Here is an 18,987-nt window from a genome sequence, read left to right as displayed (position 1 = left end):
TGCAGCTCAACAGTCTTGGGACAAGCAATCAGGCAAAAAAAAGTCCAAGATCGAAATGATCATTTATTTTAGTATAAAAATATTATACAGTAAAGAAAGACCCTAATACACGTGTCTGGACCACCATCAACTCTAGTGTATTATAAGAAAACCCGGTTGAGATGGTACATATGAGGTCTATTTTAGAAGGGGAAAAACATTTCTGTGCTCCACCACATGGAAATGTGCTTTGGAATATATTTTGTGAAGTATTTTTTTAACTCTGGTACACACTTTCCACACATTCCTTGGCATTGTGAAAAACGTTATTGTTCTGGACTAAACTTTTTAAAGGAACATTATAGTCATCAGAACAACTACAGCAAATTGCATTTGTTCTGATGAGTGTAATCATTCCCTTCAGGATTTTTGCATTTAACACTGTCTTTGCAGAGAAACTGCAGTGTTTACATTATAGCCTAGGAATACCTCCAGTGGCCCCTCTTCAGACACTGAACTTTCCTCATAATGATGCAATGATTCAGTGCATCTCTATGAGGAGATGGTGATTGGACGGGCCTGTGTTTGGCTTGTGCTGGCTCTGCCCATGATCTGCCTCTTTGACAATCTCAGCCAATACAATGCTTTCATATGGGGTAATCCGTTCTGATGTCAGCCAGGAGGCAGATCGGGGCAAAACCAGCACCAGTAGACTAGAATAAATGTAAGATTTTATTATATTTAGGGGAGCAAGCAGGGGTCGGGGGGGGGATAGACTTTTTAACACTTTAGGGTCAGGAATACATGTTTGTGTTCCTGACTCTATAGTGTTCCTTTAACACAGGCATACATTTCATCCAATTGCCCATAAACATTGTGATGTGCATAAGTTAGTGATCCTTTTGTTAGGTGTTCATAAAGTCTTTTGTAGCCTCATCCTACCCACCACTCCCTCCCCCCCCCCCACCCAAAAAAACATTGTTAACACCTGAGTGTCAGCCATTATTGTCACAATAGGCTAAATAATTAAAGCACATTTCTTTGATATTGATTGAATGCCAAATGTTTGAAAAGAGTGTAGTTTGCCTTGTGGACTTTCTGATGGCTGTGGCCAGAAGGCACTTGGCGAGGAATTCATAATGTATTTTAAATAAGTAGGCCTCACAATAATTGATGTATTTGTTACCCTTGCTACAGAAAGTGAAAAAGACAATGTTTCCTTTATTTTCATTTTACATTTTTTTTTTACTATTGCCAAACTTGTGTGTTTTTAGGCATATTATAGTATTTACATGTCATAGTAGGTTTTATTTTGAAGTGGAACAGGAGGTATGAATGTGGGAATTGAAATAAAATTTTATGAATTGACCTAGAGAACGGGCAAGATTAGACAACTATACGGCTGTTGATAACATGGATGGAAATATTTCTACACATCCATTATAAAACTTGACTGCTGACTCCTTCGATCACCAAATCCAGTTACCCTTCCATTCCCAATAAGTAACGCAACACCATGTTAAGTGGGTAAGGGCAACGGCCACAGCTTTAGACCGGTACACTTAAAACTTCTTCCAGAGCCTCTTCAGCCTGTCCTTCGTCATCAACCAAATTCAGGCTGCGACTCCCCAAGCCCGTCCGGGCATTATTCATTTACCAAACTTGCTGGCGCAGGAAACCCGCAGCTGTGACAAAATGAGAACAAAGAAAACACAACACAAAACAACAATTGCAGAACAGTTGGGGAGGGTGGGTGGGAAAAGACACTGCCAGGCTCCCTCAGCATTGTTCAGCAGTAGTCTGGTAATTTTTCCCAGAATTCCATGCTTTCAACTGTAAAACCAACTGTATCCTTTTGGTTGCTATGCCAACAACCTCAGGGCAGCAGTCATGCTCCCCCTCCCTTTTCACTCCGGGGGTTGGCCTTGACTGCTGACTCCTTCGATCACCAAATCCCGTTACCCTTCCATTCCCAATAAGTAACGCAACACCATGTTAAGTGGGTAAGGGCAACGGCCACAGCTTTATTTAAACCAGCATAACCAAATACTGTCAGCTGCTGGTTTTACCCAGCAGAAAGGTACACTTAAAACTTCTTCCAGAACCTCTTCAGCCTGTCCTTCGTCATCAACCAAATTCAGGCTGCGACTCCCCAAGCCCGTCCGGGCATTATTCATTTACCAAACTTGCTGGCGCAGGAAACCTGCCACCGCAGACCCCACCCCTACTAGAGGGAGGGGGATGTGTCCCCCAAAGCCAGCGCCTGTATCATTATTGCTTGTAACCACTTTTTAAATGTATCCAAACCAACATGAGTAAGATGTACCAAATCAGTATGCATAGCATTATGGTTATCTCCTTCTAGTTCAACATGAGGAATCACCAATCCACCCAAGCATTGTACGAATCATGATATTGTCATGTTGAAGCGGCATCCACCTCATTATATCCCTTTTTGCGTTGCGCGCTCTTGACCCAGATAATAACCACCAGCGGGGATCAGCAGAATCAGCAGTATAACTGGTTCTGTCACATATCGCTGCCAGCGCAACCCCCTGATCCCACACCACTTAACATTGACCTGTTGATGAGTAATCCCAAGACCTCTGGCCTACCTGACAAGCTGCCCAATGAATAAAAGAATGCCCAAGGATCCAAACATATAGAGAATATCTAGCAATAAAGAAATCAACCGAACATTAACCATACCCAGGCACCTATTAAAGGCCGAACATACAATCGAAAACCTGCTCATTCCCACCGACCCAGCAGCCAAATGGAAGAGTCTGACAGACCTAACCTGCTTGCCTGCAGAGTCAGACCAATGCGGAATGAATGAGTGATAACCACTATCATTTTTTATTTTTGTTTGGGAGTCCACTCCTAACAAGCGCAATACAGTATAATCCACTCCTAACGAGCGCAACACCAACATAAACATTCTAGTGAATGGATAATAACCCAAATGCATGCACTGGAACGTATCTCCAATTATGGACGCTCCAATCCTAATCACTCTACCACTACCCGCTTGATCAGTATTAGATCGCCAAATTAGAAATTTCACTTCTTTTTAAACTAAAGAACCTCCTTCCTAAAAAGGGGTGACTGAGCTCTAGAACTCCACCAATCTGCCGACGCATAGAGTTGCATAAAAACACACAGAAAAGGCTACCCGAAAAGAATTGCCTCCAATGGGAAAACATAAATAGCAGGCAGGATCCCACCTATGTCTACCAGAAAGTGCAGAAATACAGGATGCTTAACGACCGCCACCAGTTTACGTCTCCAACAGTGCAATACCCGCTGAACCACAAATGCTTTAGTCACATCTTCCCCTCACATGAAGTGCATTAAGATTGAAAGAGCTGACATACCCTGTTCCACTGACACAGATGTCCCTCAATGCTCTCTCAATCAAGTCAGTCAAGTTCCAAAACTGAGGTTCCAGAAGAATTCTGGGCCCTCCACAAGCTTCTGCCTCTGGAGTCACCTCCTGGAAGCGAGAAAGAGAGTCGGCAATACATTAGACACACCTGGCACCTGCACCCAAACAAATATTAAATTCCAAGCAATGCAGAACCAACCGTCGCAATAAAGCCCATCCCAGAAGAGAACCCAAAGATAACTGGTTAACGATATGAACCACACTAAGGATTTTTGCATGGAAAAGAACCTGCTTCTTTGCCAAAGCTGAGACCCAGAGCTTGGCCGACACTACAATCGGGAATAGCACCAAAAAGGAATCTGAACACGCCAACATCATAGCCCTCAGAAAAAAGCACCAAAACCAACTGAGTTGCAGCCTCCGTAAACAGCTCAAAGGCCAAGTTAGACACTGTTTTACTGCGCCAAAATGTCTGACCATTGTAACCCACGAGGAACAAAACTCCAAACTCCCAAAAGGCAAGTAAAGTTAAAAGTAGATGAATACCAACCACAGTTAAGGAAAGTAAGTGACTGAAAGCACGCCCCATGGGCATGACTTACAGCCAAAAATCAAATGGCCCTGTTGGGATTGCAGAATTCAAATAGCCCAATAGGTAGCCCCCTAGATATGACACGAGATATGACAACCTGAAGCTTAGTCTGTATCTAAATCCCCACTAAGAAAAATCGTACTAGTTGGAACCCCAAAATCCGCCACAACCCTTTGAAAGTGAAACAAGTCCGTACAAACCTGCGAACCCGACTAGTGCAGAAAGAGATGGACAAACCACTACACTGTGATGAATTAGAAAACCGACAACCAAGAAGTCGTTGAGATAGTGAAGGAGGGAAGAACAGCCCGATACCCACGCCATGATCCATTCCAACAAGGAACTGAAAAACGTAAAATATAAAAACAAGAAATCGAACAACCCATGAGAAGGCACATGTCGAAGAAAAATCACCCTGAACTGACACCCCAACAGATGAAAACAATCTGGGTGACCTGGCAGCCCCCGAAAAGCCGACTGGATATCAGACGTCGCCAACAGGGCCCCCGCGGGTACTACTCCACAAACCAAATCCAAAGCCCGATCAAAAGAAGCGTATCGCACCCGACAGTCCTCCTTTGAAATCCCATCATGAACCGAGGACACCGACGGATAAGACAGATTTCCTACAGCTCCACCTCCTCCCCTAGCTCGGCTGCCAGGACCCCTTCCTTACCCCGAACCGAGGACAGGCTAGGTGCAACAACGCCTCCCCCGATGGAGTAAATGGGAACGCCTGAGACAGAGTGAGAGCCACGGCACCTGTCTTTCTGCCCTCAATGGCGTCCTCTCCCCAAGGAACGTAATCCTTGGACTCCGACATAGAGTGGGGTTTTCACCTCTGACGGCTGGGTGAGCCCCACCACAGTGGGAGCACTCATGCTTAAACGTTAAAAGCCAACAGATGCCCTTCTTGTGACCCGCCGATGCTCCTCCGGAAGTGCTGGCGGCCGACGGAAAGTAAGAACCCGACGGGCGACCGGGATTAATGAGAAGCAACCATAGGTTTCCGTCTTTCACACCGAAATCCAAGTTTGGATTTCGCTGTATTTTTTTTATTTTTTTATTTATTTATTTTAACTGCTGGTCGTATTTAAACCAGCATTGCCTCCTGTACCCCTTTATAAGCCCCACAAATCAAGTCCAGATGCAAAAAAACGTGACGGGGCCTTTTCCGGAAAACTAGCTGATAGGATGCAACCAATTCCCTGAGGTATGGGGGATCTGCTTACCTTTTCGCCCTCAGCTGCGTCACACCAACGCAGTCTATCCGCCTACTTCTTGTCAAATGGTACCAAGGATAGTAGGTCCACATACACACCCTTAAGTATCTTTTCTCTCACCTCCAAAGACACATGTAACCGCAGGGGTGCAATGTCACAGACAGTTCCCCCTGAAGTACTCACCTCACTTGTACCTGAAGGGGGAGCCCTAGTGGGAAGCGCTGAGCCCTGCGAATGTCTGCTGCCCCAACGGTCCCTGCAGGCGCCGACCGGCCAAGCGCTAAGCGCAGCAATTACACTAATTCTCCGTGACCCCCCCCCCCCCACTAGCCCTTAGTCCCCCCCCTAACACCTGCCAAGCGCAAGCGCACTCCAACTCACGGTTCAGGAGAAGGGGTCTCTCTATCCCAGGCTATAATTCCGGTCCTTCTTGCTGTGAGGGTTCTGCAGTCCGCCTACCAGCTGTTCTGCCAGTGGAGCGGAGGCTCACACCCCAGGGAGTTCCAGTCTGTCCATGCCAGGCATGTGGAGGGGAATCCTGCGTCCCTCCCTGGTGCTCCTTGGCCTCCGGTCCAGAAGCTGGTGAGATCCTCCACCAGCACGTCACCACCCGCTGGCCTGCCCCACTTGCCGGGAGCCAGCTGTGCTTCTCCTCCGATTCCCCAGTCCAAGGAGCTCTGGGAATTCCGGATTCGGCGGGGGCCTGTGACGTCTGCGTTGCGAGATTTGCAGACGTCACGTACGCGCCCCCCCGAGTTCCAGCGAGAGGCGCTCTGCCTCTTCCTGTGTGCGGCCGCACACGCCGACGTCACTTCCACAGCCACCGGAAGAGAAGGGTGAGGACTGTGGGACCTCACCTCGGGCGCCATCTTGGGGACCGCCATCTTGCTGCCCAGGCCCAGCCTGGCCATCTTGATTTCTGCAGCACCTGCTGCCATTCCTCCGCCTCGCGCTGCCCGCATCCTGCCACCTGGAGCCAGCCTCACTCAGCCGCGGACCCGTTTGTGGTACTCCGACCCTGGACTTCCGCACTGGACTAGGGGACAGTCTGGAATGCAGTCTGGAACGGTGGGCCCGATGTCCACTCCTAGTCTGCACTTCCTTCACCAGCCCCTCCTAAGCAGCCTGCTTGCCCTGGGCACTGTGGAGCAGCGAGTTGAAGGATTCAGCCCCATGGGTCCTCTGGAAGGCCTGCAATAGGGTAAGCAGGGCCTCCCTAGACCCAGCAGGGGTGTGGGCCATCCTGTACTCCCAGTAGAAGGTAAAAGTAATTTCTTGCTTTTTTTTCTTTTTTAAGGAGAAACAGCACTGCCAGGTTTCCTCAGGGAGGAAAACACAATTTAATAAAGTCATTTTTACAGAGACTACTAGAGGAAAGACACTGCCAGGCTCCCTCAGCATTGTTCACCAGTAGTCTGGTAATTTTTCCCAGAATTCCATGCTTTCAACTGTAAAACCAACTGTATCCTTTTGGTTGCTATGCCAACTCCTCAGGGCAGCATTTATGCTCCCCCCTCCCTATTCGCTCCGGGGGTTGGCCTAAACAGTTTGTGTAACCACAACAACCTATGCCCAAGGTCATAACCTTCATTTCATCTGTGGTAAGACACCAGGTTTTACATGCACGTGCAAGGTAAATAACAAAGCAAAAACAGTGGGTTTCTTAATTACCTGACCAGAACTGAGCAGTATTGTGTGGAAGAGATTTAATGAATATTTTTAATATTCTGTATTCCAGTAGCTAAGGAAATTTCATCTATACATTGTGTCTTAAATAGCCAGAAAATATGTAGCTTTATTTACCTGATGGTCACTTTAACCATCACCAGAATGATGATTATGGTGAGTACAATAGTGCCGGGTTTGACATCTTAAGGTTGGAGGTAATTTTGATTTGAAGGAACACGCTAAATACCTAATGCACTTTAACTTGCTGAAGTGCTTTATTTCTGAAAAATTTATTTATTTTTCTTCATTTTACAAAATGCAGTTTTCAAAAGAAATTTGTACTTTTATAAATTAAACCTTTATTTTTATTTTTATTTTTTACTACCCCTGGCTATCAGACAACTGGCCCTATTACTTCCTGTTTTGGTAAGCTCAGTGGAGCTAAACTCGAGATCGGAAATTGCCTGGGGCACCCTCCTTGCAAAGACCTCCAATTAAGCTGCATTGGGAACTCTGTGATTGGACAGCCAAACGCTGTAGACAAGAGATCTGTCTGCATCGTTTATGCATGGAACTATTCATAATTAGATGCGTGTTTTCATTGGGGATATATAGACTAAACATTTTTAGATTTATTTGGGCAGTGGCATGTCCCTTTTTAATACTGCTGCTTTACAATTGATAGTCTTTTAGTTGGCTCAAGGTATAAACCAGTGGTTCCCAAACTTTCTAGGTTCAAGGCTTCCTTAATATTTCAGTATTTTTCCAGGGCACCCCAAGTCAAAATATCTAGTTTGTATATCTGTACAGCGCTGCGACATTTAATGACGCTATAGTTTAATGTACAGTGTTGGTGTTTGAAGGGGTGCTTGTTTATAGTTATTGTGTTTTAATACAGGGTGGGTTTGTATGTAATGTTTGCGTTTAATTGCAGGGGTATATCGGAATGTAATGTACATTTGTATGAAGTATTTGTGTTTGAGCAAAGCGGTGTGTTTGTATGTAATTTGTGTTTTATTGCAGGAGTTTGCTTGTATGTTGTGCTGGTGTTTGACTGATTGGATGTGTATATATATATACATACATACATTCATACATAGACACTGACACATACACACACATAGATACACACGTGCACCCTGACACACACAAACATTGATACATGCCCACACCGTGACACAGATATACACACTGACATAAAAACACACCCCCTGACACACATGCGCACATACACAGATGTGTGCGCAGACACAGAAGCATATATATATATATATATATATATATATATATATATATATATATATACACACACACTCTTCCTCCCAGCCGTCTGACATTGCAGGGACCTGGTCGCCGTCTTTTAGGACTGTGGCACCTGACCGGGCCCCTGTTCAGTTGTAATGTTTCCCCAGTGCTATAATCATGGCACCGGGGAAACATTCCGCGGCACCCCACACTGTTTGGAAACCGCTGGTATAAACAAAATAATTAGAACATTAAGAAAATACCGTCAAATTTTTCATGTTCGGTACAACGAAAAAAAAAATTTGTGTGAAAACATCTGTATTACTAAATGGCAAAACATGATTAACAGAGCAACGTTCACTTTTCAGCTATTTAGTTCTTAATGAAAGTACCCTGCGAGCTACAGTCTGCTCTGGTATCATAAGATTAATAATGGTTTGTTTGTGTGATTTGTAACATGTGACTTATTTAAACAGTGACACAATATATATTTGCTTCCCTTGGTAGGTAAAGCCTTTCCTAATAACCAAGCCTAGATCAGTAATTTAGGTTTAACTGTTTGCATGTCACTGTGGATCTTTATGTACCCCTAAGCATAATTCCAAAATTACTTCTGTTTTGTGCCAAAAATAAATAAATAAATCTTGAAACATTCACACCATCCACCTCATCCTTTACTCTGCTGAAAATGCAGATGTTTCATATATTTTCAAATGTTTGTTTTGCTTAAAGTGGCTGATATTTTGTCTTGTAGCAACTGGTATGTTTAGAAGGCAGCCATAAAAAAAAAAAAAGAGACAACATGAATGAGACTTAAAATACTATAGTAGGGGGGTATGCCAGGCACCCAGATCTGTTTGGTGCACTTTGTAGGTTAGGTTACGGTTATAGGGATTCCAACCAACAAAAAAAAATTTTATCCTGATTACGTAAGCCGATATTTACATGGTGCACTCTGAAAATGTAGAATGGGGGGAATATTTAAATTTAAATATCTATAGTTCACTTTTCCAAAGTTCTGTCATAGTCACATGCATTAAATCTATACCGACCTGAATGGGGACTTCCATATGACTTATTAATGACAGATTTACTTTAGTGGGAGAGCTTATTGCAAAAAGACATTCTCTTCTGGCTCTTCTTTTGTAATAGGACACTTAACCCCTTAAGGACACATGACATGTGTGACATGTCATGATTCCCTTTTATTCCAGAAGTTTGGTCCTTAAGGGGTTAAAGAGGTGTGAAAGGTAAATGTTATAAGCAGGGTCAAATTTCATGTTTACTTTCCCCCTAGCAGCCTTGAAATATCAGATCTTAAAGGGTCCTGTGCTTCAAGGCCATCTGCTTCCCTGTAGCTGAACTGACTCTCTGAGCTAGCAAGTGGAGGCTTGAAATCTACTTCCCGTTTTCTGTCCTGTATACAGAGTTATGTTCTTGTTAAACCGGTTTCTCTAATGTTCTTGGTATCTTTTTGTTGGTGGAGGGGGAAGTGGGTAAGAATTTGTATTGTTTCTGATTTTAGTCCTCTAGACGTTTCTTGATTCTAACCCTTTGACTGCCATGGAGACCAGCAACAGAGAATTCAGGAGAATCCCTCTAAACTGCTCTGGACCAGTTGCGGTTATTGCTAAATTGTAACTGCTATTTCAAGTATAAATGTTTCACTTCTGTAGTCACTGCCCCTTCCTGGCCACACTCAAAACCAAAAAATACCTATTTTTTTTTCTTTTTTTTTTTTTTCTTTCTTTCTAAAAGAGATCAAAGAAGTAAAATGCAGTTTGTGTGTGTTTGAAGGATGGAAACTTCAAACTGGATTTATTAGAAACAGGAAAACAACTATTTCAAAAACAAGGAGTCTCACAGAATAAACCCACAAAAAAAGCGCAAAAGAAAGGCACAACTCAAAGGGGTGGGTGTAGTAACCATGGTAACAAGGGTAAACTAAATACAATATTCATAACAAAACAGCAATACAATACATGCAAAGCAAAAACAATAGCAATATACATCAGTAATTTTGAGAAGTGGCAGATCAAAAAATAAATATAATATAATGGGAGAGGGGGGACACACACATTATCTCCTTTGTGGTCATGATAACCAGACAAGTGGGAACCAAAAAGGTATACTGGCCATATGGTAAAGGAAGGAAAAACACACATATTATATGTAAAAAAAAAAAAAAAAAAAGGAATGTCTACAGCAGATGATCATAGTGTATGAGTGTATGAATACCAACCGCACAATAATCGTATCACAGATGACAGATGACATTCGTCAAAGATTTCATACAAAGTTTAGCCTTTGAGTGAGTGAATGGAAAAAATAAGCTATCTCAATCCCCATATTGTATGTCCCTCGTTCGTCAGATGGTGACATTCTTGAATCCTAGCCAGATTAATTGGTTATTTGTTACCCTTCTTCTCCAGTCTGAAAAGTGGACTTTGAATCCTTAAGAAAGTGTAATAACTTTCTTTGTATGCAAAAGAAACGTCCCTGTCTATGCATAAACACAACTTACCCACAACTTGTGAATTTCTCTCTTGTTTGACTTGTTTTGTATTTACTGTTTTTAACACAAAGGCGCACTATGTACAACCAGTGCTTATTTTTTAACCCTTGTGATTCTTGGCCATATTGAGTTGTATGCCTTTCTGACATTGGCAATGTTATTACCTCTATGTGCGTTGTGCACATTGGGTTCTGATACACTAAATGCAAAACTTGGTCCTCAGAATATATTGACATATTTATTATAGTACATTGTACATTGATCCATACAGTGATTTTTACCTTTTCTATATGATATGTATGGGTGAAGTGCAAGATATGAATGATCTATTTTACATACCATACATTTTTGCTTTTTATCCACGGTCACAAAATAAACTAGTGTTCAGAGATCCCATGAAAAACCCATTGTTGGTTGTTTCCAGCACAGATGTTGATGATCTGAACGGATTGTAATTCTACATCAGATTGCCAACACTGAGAGCGGTGCAGCCCCCCTGCCAGAGATCACTCATCTAGTCTACTTGGTTCTGTAACCCCATGAGAGCCAGAATAGCCATAGTCTGATTTTCATGGACAAAATGGCTGGTGTGTGGAGTTTGGGCTAGATTTTATGTATTTTTATGTATTGTAAGATGGAACCAGCTGTTGGAATGGAGTTTGAATAAATGTTAATCCACTGGTTCGGGTGACTAAAGAACACATATCTTGATGTCAATAATATCTCATGGTTTTTAAGTTTTTTTTGCAATTAAAAGCAGTATTGTTGATGATATAGGTGGAAATGTGTAAAGGTTATTTAAACGGTTATGTGTGAAATATACATTCAATGTTTTTTTGGGTTTTTTTTTTTTAAAGATTGATACATTTAGATCTCTCACCTCTCCTCCACCTATTTACTATAACTTTAACCTAATCTTTTACTCCCAGATTTCAGAAGAATGTATTCTGTCTTCATCTCTCACCATTTGCCACTGCATCCTTCACCATTATTTTATGTTCCATATTTAGCCTGCATCTTCAATCTTTTTATCTTTGCCATCCTTTTTTTTTTTTTTGTAATTCTTTATTTTCAAATGAACGAAATGACAGGTACTTCAATGTTGCGCCGGAGTGGCACATGGGCTTATGCAAAAGCCAAGGTTCTAACATTCCAGCAGTACATATTTATACAGAAGGATAGAGAGAGAGAGTTGTTATATGGTGATGAAACATTAGATTTCTTGTGTGCTAGCCTGTTCTGTCAGGTTTTTCAACAGTTACATAACATACAAAACGAAACAAGTTTAGGTTAAGTTTTAACATTGGAACTAAAAGAGTGATAGAGAGGCTCCATATTTTTTGGAGTCTCTAACTTTTTTGTTGTGTAAGAACAGCCTAATCTGGTTGTAGCAGTATGTATGCTTTGTGCAATAAACAGTTTGCAGAGTTAAGCTGTTTCTGGTCTATGGAAATGGTTACAGTAAATTACGAAGTGGGGATGTGTGCAGGACTTGTGGGGCTGGGGGTCGAGGGGCCGTATTGGGTGTATCCTCTAGTTTGTGTCCTGACTGACCTTCGCACTGTGTCGTGTTCATTTTAGTGGTCTGGTTAATTTTAGTGTAGGTCCGTGGAAGTTGTTGGTGTTGGTCGGGGGAATGGGGGGGAGGGGAGTGGAGGGTCCAGTCCCCATAGTATGGGACGGTTATGGGTGTGCTGTAGAGAATGGTGATCGTCGTTGTAAGTTTATGGTTTGTTGTGGGGGTGGTGTGTATGGCGGCTTATGATCGTGATTGTTCGCTTGGAGTGTGTGTGATTTGGATATTCTAATGTGTCTTTTCCGTGTTCTTGTGTCTTGAGGTATTAGATTTAGAGGTGGAAGAGAGAGAGATAAAGAAAGAAAAAAAAAAAAAAGGGGAGGGCAGCGGGGGAGTGGGGGGGTCTTTATGGGGTGTTGTCTTCCGTTGAGTATGCCCCTTTGTGATTGAGGGGTTGGTTACCTTGTGCCCATTTATGTTTCTGGTTTGTTTTATCTAGCTGTGGGAAATTCATATAGCCAGGGGTCCCATATCTTGTTAAAGTTTGTGATGTTGTCGTGTACTATGGCAGACAGTTTATCCATGTGTCTGATCTTTGCCATCCTTTTAAGCATGTAATTATCACGATTATCTTTAAAAAGATTATAAATCTGCTGTGCCCCCTCCCCTTACACCCATTACCATAATGCTCCCTCTAGAATGCCTTCTGTATACACCTGGCTGACTAACATTCTCAATCTTAGCTGTCTGCTCTACCTGCTTCAGCTTGGCTTCTGCCATCAGTACTCACTAACATTGCTCCAACTAAAATGACTAATTTTTGTAAAGTATGAAATAAACCATACATTAACATGTGCAATTCCTAACCTTGCATTTGATTGCTTTCTGTCATCTTGGCTGCATATCTTATTGGTCGGCTCTTCTGATGTGTTGCAGTTTTGCTTCCTCAGTTGTGTGATGTGCATAGTAGCTTGGTCTATCAGAGCGAGATGGATTTAGGCTTGAAGAAAGATTTGAAGTATGGAGTTTGATCTATACACACGAATCACAGATACCTAATTAGGAAAGTACATATTTTAGGCCAAAATATTTTGGGATTCTCCAATCTGAAAATCTCCAATTTGACCTCCACAATTCTTGGTTTACTGATTTGTTCCATTTGTGCTTCCTCTGAACAGTTCTTTGTTCCACTAGTAAATTGTTTTTTTGAGATCCCTGCCTGCAAAACTGCATTTTAGTGATAGATCAGTTCTTTGAAGATCGATGACCGAGATAGCAACAGACACTAGTCTTGACCTGCATTTAGAAACCCTTTTTTAATGAAGCTTCCAGTTGTAACTGCCAAGTACTGCATGCTTAGACATTTCCTGACTTTCACAGATGTCACAACTCCACTTTTATCAAGTCGTAGAATCGTTTTAACGCAAGTCTTCCGGATCAGTTTCCAAGTATATCCTTAGCGGACAATTCAGGAAGGAAAAACTGTGCTAATTGCCTTTCACTTGAACAGAAAGGAAACTCTGTTGGCTGAGGAACACACTGCAAGGAAATGTTGGATTTAGTCTGCTTCTTAAAATGCTCATAGCTGGTGGGTGCCAGAAATGCATATCATTGTCCCAACATGTGCACATATAGACACAAACACAATATAATTCCAGAAGAGAAATGGGAAAAATAGTCACTGTGGTTTCTTTGAGTGCTCGAGCAGAAGAAAATGGCGCCAACTTAAAATTCAGTAATGCCTTAAAGGGTACCTGCCTTGTAGGATAGAGCTTATGCTCATTATAATTATTTTTATTTTAATATAGTTTTTTCTAGCAACAGTACAGCTTGTTAGAAAAATCTATTTGCCCAACTCTATGCCGAAGAATTGACTGATAAGAGAGAGCAGAAAAGGACTGCCACAGTGGCCCTACTGCTCTCCACACATAGCAACCACAGTATGTGCTGTGGTTGATATGGAAACTTCCTATACGATGTGCTAGCACTGGTTAGGGAATATATGAATGGAGTGACTGACCTCAATCTGTTCAGACGCCGGCACTGAAGTCAGCATGTCTGCGTCACAGCGTAGGTTTGCCAGGCTTGGGGAAGCATCACAAATCACAGAAGATACCGAATAGGATGGAGGTGGGTATTACAAAAAAGTGACACCCATGAGATTTTGGACGTAGCCGCGATGGAGAGAAGGCAAGGTGCGTATTTCTCAAAAAAAAAATTGGGGGAATTTTTAAGCTTGCACAACTGGTGACAGGTTCAATTTAAAATTGAAATAGCTTTTACATGACATAGCACACTGCAACAAGCTGAAATATGTATGTAAAAGTTGTGGAACCTGTCTATATGAATTGCTGCTACAAAATCAACTTGCATGATCTATATATTTTGCAAGAAGCAATTTAAAAGAGCACTCTAAAGCACAGCAGCTTTTAGTTGGCTACGGGTTTGTGCAAAATTCTCACGTGACAGTTTTCCTATAGGAAAATATGCATTTTTCAAATTCTTTAAATTGGTAATTTTAGCACTAACATCGTTTCGTATAAGTCTCCCTGCATAAGATAAAGTAGGCATCAGAAACCCTAGAGTGATATATTTTATACAGAACTGCAGTTTGTCACATTTGTGTTGCTGGTAAGAGGACACATTTCAATGCTTAGTTTATTATCTCTTCTCCTTTAAACTATAGCGAATATGATGTCTATATTGTGCACGTTAAAAAAACAAAACAAAAAAAAAAACATGAAGGGATTAAAATACAAAATTATTCACACTCCTTTATTCCAGTGGCTTGAATAGATGCATCCTATTCATGAGGTCCTAGGCGATTGCTCATAATTATTTTCTGTTGCAACACTGCCTTCATAACTGCAAAGGAGACCCCTCCGACATTGGGAACAGCCCAATTAAGTTTTGCAGGATTAATTTTGTTTTAATAAGCAATGTAGTTTATACAATTGAAGAATGTATGTAAATAGAGTACCTTTCTGATTAAATAAACACTACACCATAATTATACCTTTATAAACCTGCTTTGTAGTGCTTATGGTGCCTTGGCACCCCCCAATATAAGTAATGAAACTATTTGCGAATACAGGTAGTTCCCGACTTTACGAACTAATTGGTTCTGAAGAATAGTTTATAAAGTGAGAACTAACTTCCCATAGACACAATGTAATAAACACAGGTTCCGTTCCTGACCAACAAAGTTTACCATTGGCAACCTAAATTATTAAGTACAAATACAAAATGAAAGCATAGCAAATACATGTATGTTATAGGAACATTAAAGGCATGCATACCATATTGAAATCTTCATCAAATTATCATCAATCCTCATACTATTCAATGGAGAGACATGATGCACTTGTTGAATGGGGGCACCTCTCTTAAGCCCTCCTACTTATTCATTTTCTTCTTTATCAACTTCCCCCTCTCCTTTATCACATTTCTTTTACTCTTTTTATTTTTACAGCTCTCAAACTTTCTTCCTTCTCCCTTTTTCAGGCTTTTCAGTCCTCCTCCTACTACTTACTATTGCTGCCTGCCAAAACATGGCACAATGGCAAACACACATACACACAGAACGCTATGTCAGACACACACAGACAAATGAATTCAAATCTCTAAAAAATTTTGATTTGATGAATCTGGAAAATATACATATTATGTGTGTTTGCTTCCATTTCATAGCCCATTGCCCGTGTTGCAATCTTCCTTAGAGCAGAACTGTTTGACTTTCACAGTTGCTTGCCCTCCTGGGGATATAGCGAGCAGGCGATAAGTGTATGCACTCAGTAATGTTAGGATTGCGTGCAGAGCGGGAGCTTGTACTTTGTATTCATCAATTAAACAAAAACAGCTAAACCAAATATGCAGGCTGCAGTCAGAACACTTATTGCAGCACAAATGTGTGTAATGTGTCCTTACCTTTTGTGTAATTTTACCCCACTCCCTCTAGCATGTAAGCTCATTGAGCAGGGCCCTCAACCCCTCTGTTCCTGTGTGTCCAACTTGTCTGTTTACAACTACATGTCTGTTCGTCCACCCATTGTAAAGCGCTGCGGAATTTGACGTCGCTCTATAAATATCATAATAACTAATAAAAAATCTGTCATATTATGTACAGTAGAGTATGTGCCTGTTTTCAGGGACAGATACAGCTGCAGTCATAGTATGTTCTGAGTTTCAGTCCTTATTTCCCCCATCCTTCCACACTAAAACGCAGTTGCATGACCTTGTAAACTGACTCTAAAATGTGCTCATCTTTTGAACAATGTGATTATATGAAGCAACCTTTAGCTGTGAGGTGAATTGTGCAAGTTTATCACAGCAGAGATTAGATAAAGTATGGGAATCCTCAAAGGCCAAAGCAGTCCTTTGAAAGAAAATGTTTATCTTGTGCAGGAGCAATGTACACAATGCAGTGATACCCAATGCTGAGTCAAAATTGTTAGTGTTAATCTTATTGGGGGTGTAAGCTCTCTTACCTAACCTGCACATTTCACACCAGTAACTATATATTAAAGGGACACTATAGTCACCTGAACAACTTTAGCTTAATGAAGCAGTTTTGGTGTATAGAACATGCCCCCTGCAGCCTCACTGCTCAATCCTCTGCCATTTAGGAGTTAAATCCCTTTGTTTATGAACCCTAGTCACACCTCCCTGCATGTGACTTGCACAGCCTTCCATAAACACTTCCTGTAAAGAGAGCCCTATTTCGGCTTTCTTTATTGCAAGTTCTGTTGAATTAAGATGTTCTTATCCCCTGCTATGTTAACAGCTTGCTAGACCCTGCAAGAGCCTCCTGTATGTGATTAAAGTTCAATTTAGAGATTGAGATACAATTATTTAAGGTAAATTACATCTGTTTGTAAGTGAAACCAGTTTTTTTTCATGCAGGCTCTGTCAATCATAGCCAGGGGAGGTGTGGCTAGGGCTGCATAGACAGAAACAAAGTGATTTAGCTCCTAAATGACAGTGAATTGAGCAGTGAAATTGCAGGGGAATGATCTATACACTAAAACTGCTTTATTTAGCTAAAGTAATTTAGGTGACTAGTGTTCCTTTAAATGTTTATATGTGTTGTGTATTAATATCATATTTGTATTTTTAATATTATTATTATATTGTAACAATGCAATGTTTGTGGACCCAGGACATACCTGAAAACAAAATAAATCTCAATGTATCCTTCCTGGTAAAATATTTTATAAATAAATAATGTGCAATGTCTGGAGGGGTGACTGATTACACTACAGTATTGCAATAGGGAGCTCCTAAAATATTGTTTGTGACGTCTAACATTGAGTGAGTATTTTGAATATTGAATCTAGTGAAAGAGTGTTCTTCTGATTCTTATAGCTGGTTGTCGTCTAATGTTTGTGTTGGACCTTTTACTGTAAGTTAGTTGATCATTCTTAAGCTTTTATCTGTAATGCATATTCTGCTAGATGTGAGATTTGTCTACATTCTTTAAAGATGCCGTTCCAACATCCATCCAGACCAAACATTAAAGGACCACTCCACACTTCCACCCCAACCCCCCCCCCCAAAAAAAAAACCCCACACCTTAGTAGATATACCTGCATATTGCATGTATGTATATATGCATATTTCCATGTATGTATTCATTGGTGGTATAATCTAAAAGTTATTATGGCTGCAGCCTTTGTAAGCTCTCCCCCTTTTTCCTGGAAGAGACGAATCTTGTTGCCTGTGCACCTATAAAGTGGAGAAGCTGGTCTGTGAGGGAGGGAGGGGGAGGCAGGCACGCTAAGTAGGGCGTGCCTGCTGCTTCTGTTGGCTGAGGGGAGCTAACGGAAATAGGAAAAAATCTAGAGTTTCTTATGGTAATCAGCACTTTGATAAATTGGGGTACTCCTCACCCATAGAGCCCTTTGCTCCTTTAACTGAGAGCTTAAAGGGATCTCTCGGGTTAGGAAAACAAATCCGTATTCCTAACACTATAGAGCCCTCTGGTCCCCCATCCCTTTTGCCTTCCCTCTCCCCAGCTGGTAGAGGTTTTAAAAAAATGAATACAAATCTTTTGTCAATTAGCCGATTCCATCCCTGATGTCCCTCGGCGCTGGGCTGGCTCTCCACCTCTTCCACCGTCATCTGATGGGGTTAATACGCATGAGCGTGAGTGCTGCAAGTGCGTTAGGCCCTCCCCATAGGAAAACATTGAATAAATGCTTCTCTATGGGGATTCCACTGACACTGGAATAAATAATAATAATTTAGGAGACCAAAAGTCCATTCGCAACAAGGAAGTGCCTCTAGTGGTGTTCTGACAGACTGACTGAGTCCTGCAATGTAATTATTGCGGTTTCTCAAAAACTGCAATGATTTACATAGCAGGACTAAGTGGGACAGGGACACTGCACCCATACCACTTAAATGCGTTTAAATGGTCTGGGTGAGTATAATAACGTTTAACAGAAGCCAAACCATAACTCGTTCTTTGCAGGGGTAGGCAACGTTTTAGTAGTACTGCGCCAAAACAAGATCTTGAAGTCTCTTAATGTACCGATCCTATTTTCTTTTAAAATTGAGGTGTGTATTGTGCTTTTGTTATTTATAGGTGATGCTGTTGCTTTGTAGCATTGTATTTGTGCGTATGTAGGCTGTTATATTGCATATGTTCATGAGTAGTTTGTGGTATTGTGTGTGTGATACCTATGAATGTGGGCTGTGTATGGAGGCTGCTTGTGTAATTGTGTGTGGATATGTCACATTGTGTGTTTGGTTTGTGTATGTGTGGGGCTGCTTGTGATATTGCATGTGAGAGACTGCTTGTGGGGTTGTATGCGTGTATGTGGATTGTCAGTGGTGTTGTGTTTGTGGGGAAGAGGATTA

General features: G+C 41.6%; 1 protein-coding gene across 2 annotated transcripts in view; it reads left to right on the top strand.

The window, feature by feature from the left end:
- The window catches only part of PRKCD (protein kinase C delta), a 69,315-nt gene that overhangs the window by 10,940 nt on the left and 39,388 nt on the right, over positions 1 to 18,987 (top strand). The window lies entirely within an intron of this gene.

This window comes from Pelobates fuscus, chromosome 7 (assembly GCF_036172605.1).
Source record: "Pelobates fuscus isolate aPelFus1 chromosome 7, aPelFus1.pri, whole genome shotgun sequence".
NCBI lineage: Eukaryota > Metazoa > Chordata > Amphibia > Anura > Pelobatidae > Pelobates > Pelobates fuscus.
Note: the sequence above shows the minus strand (reverse complement) of the source record. Positions and strands in the feature narration are given on the sequence as shown.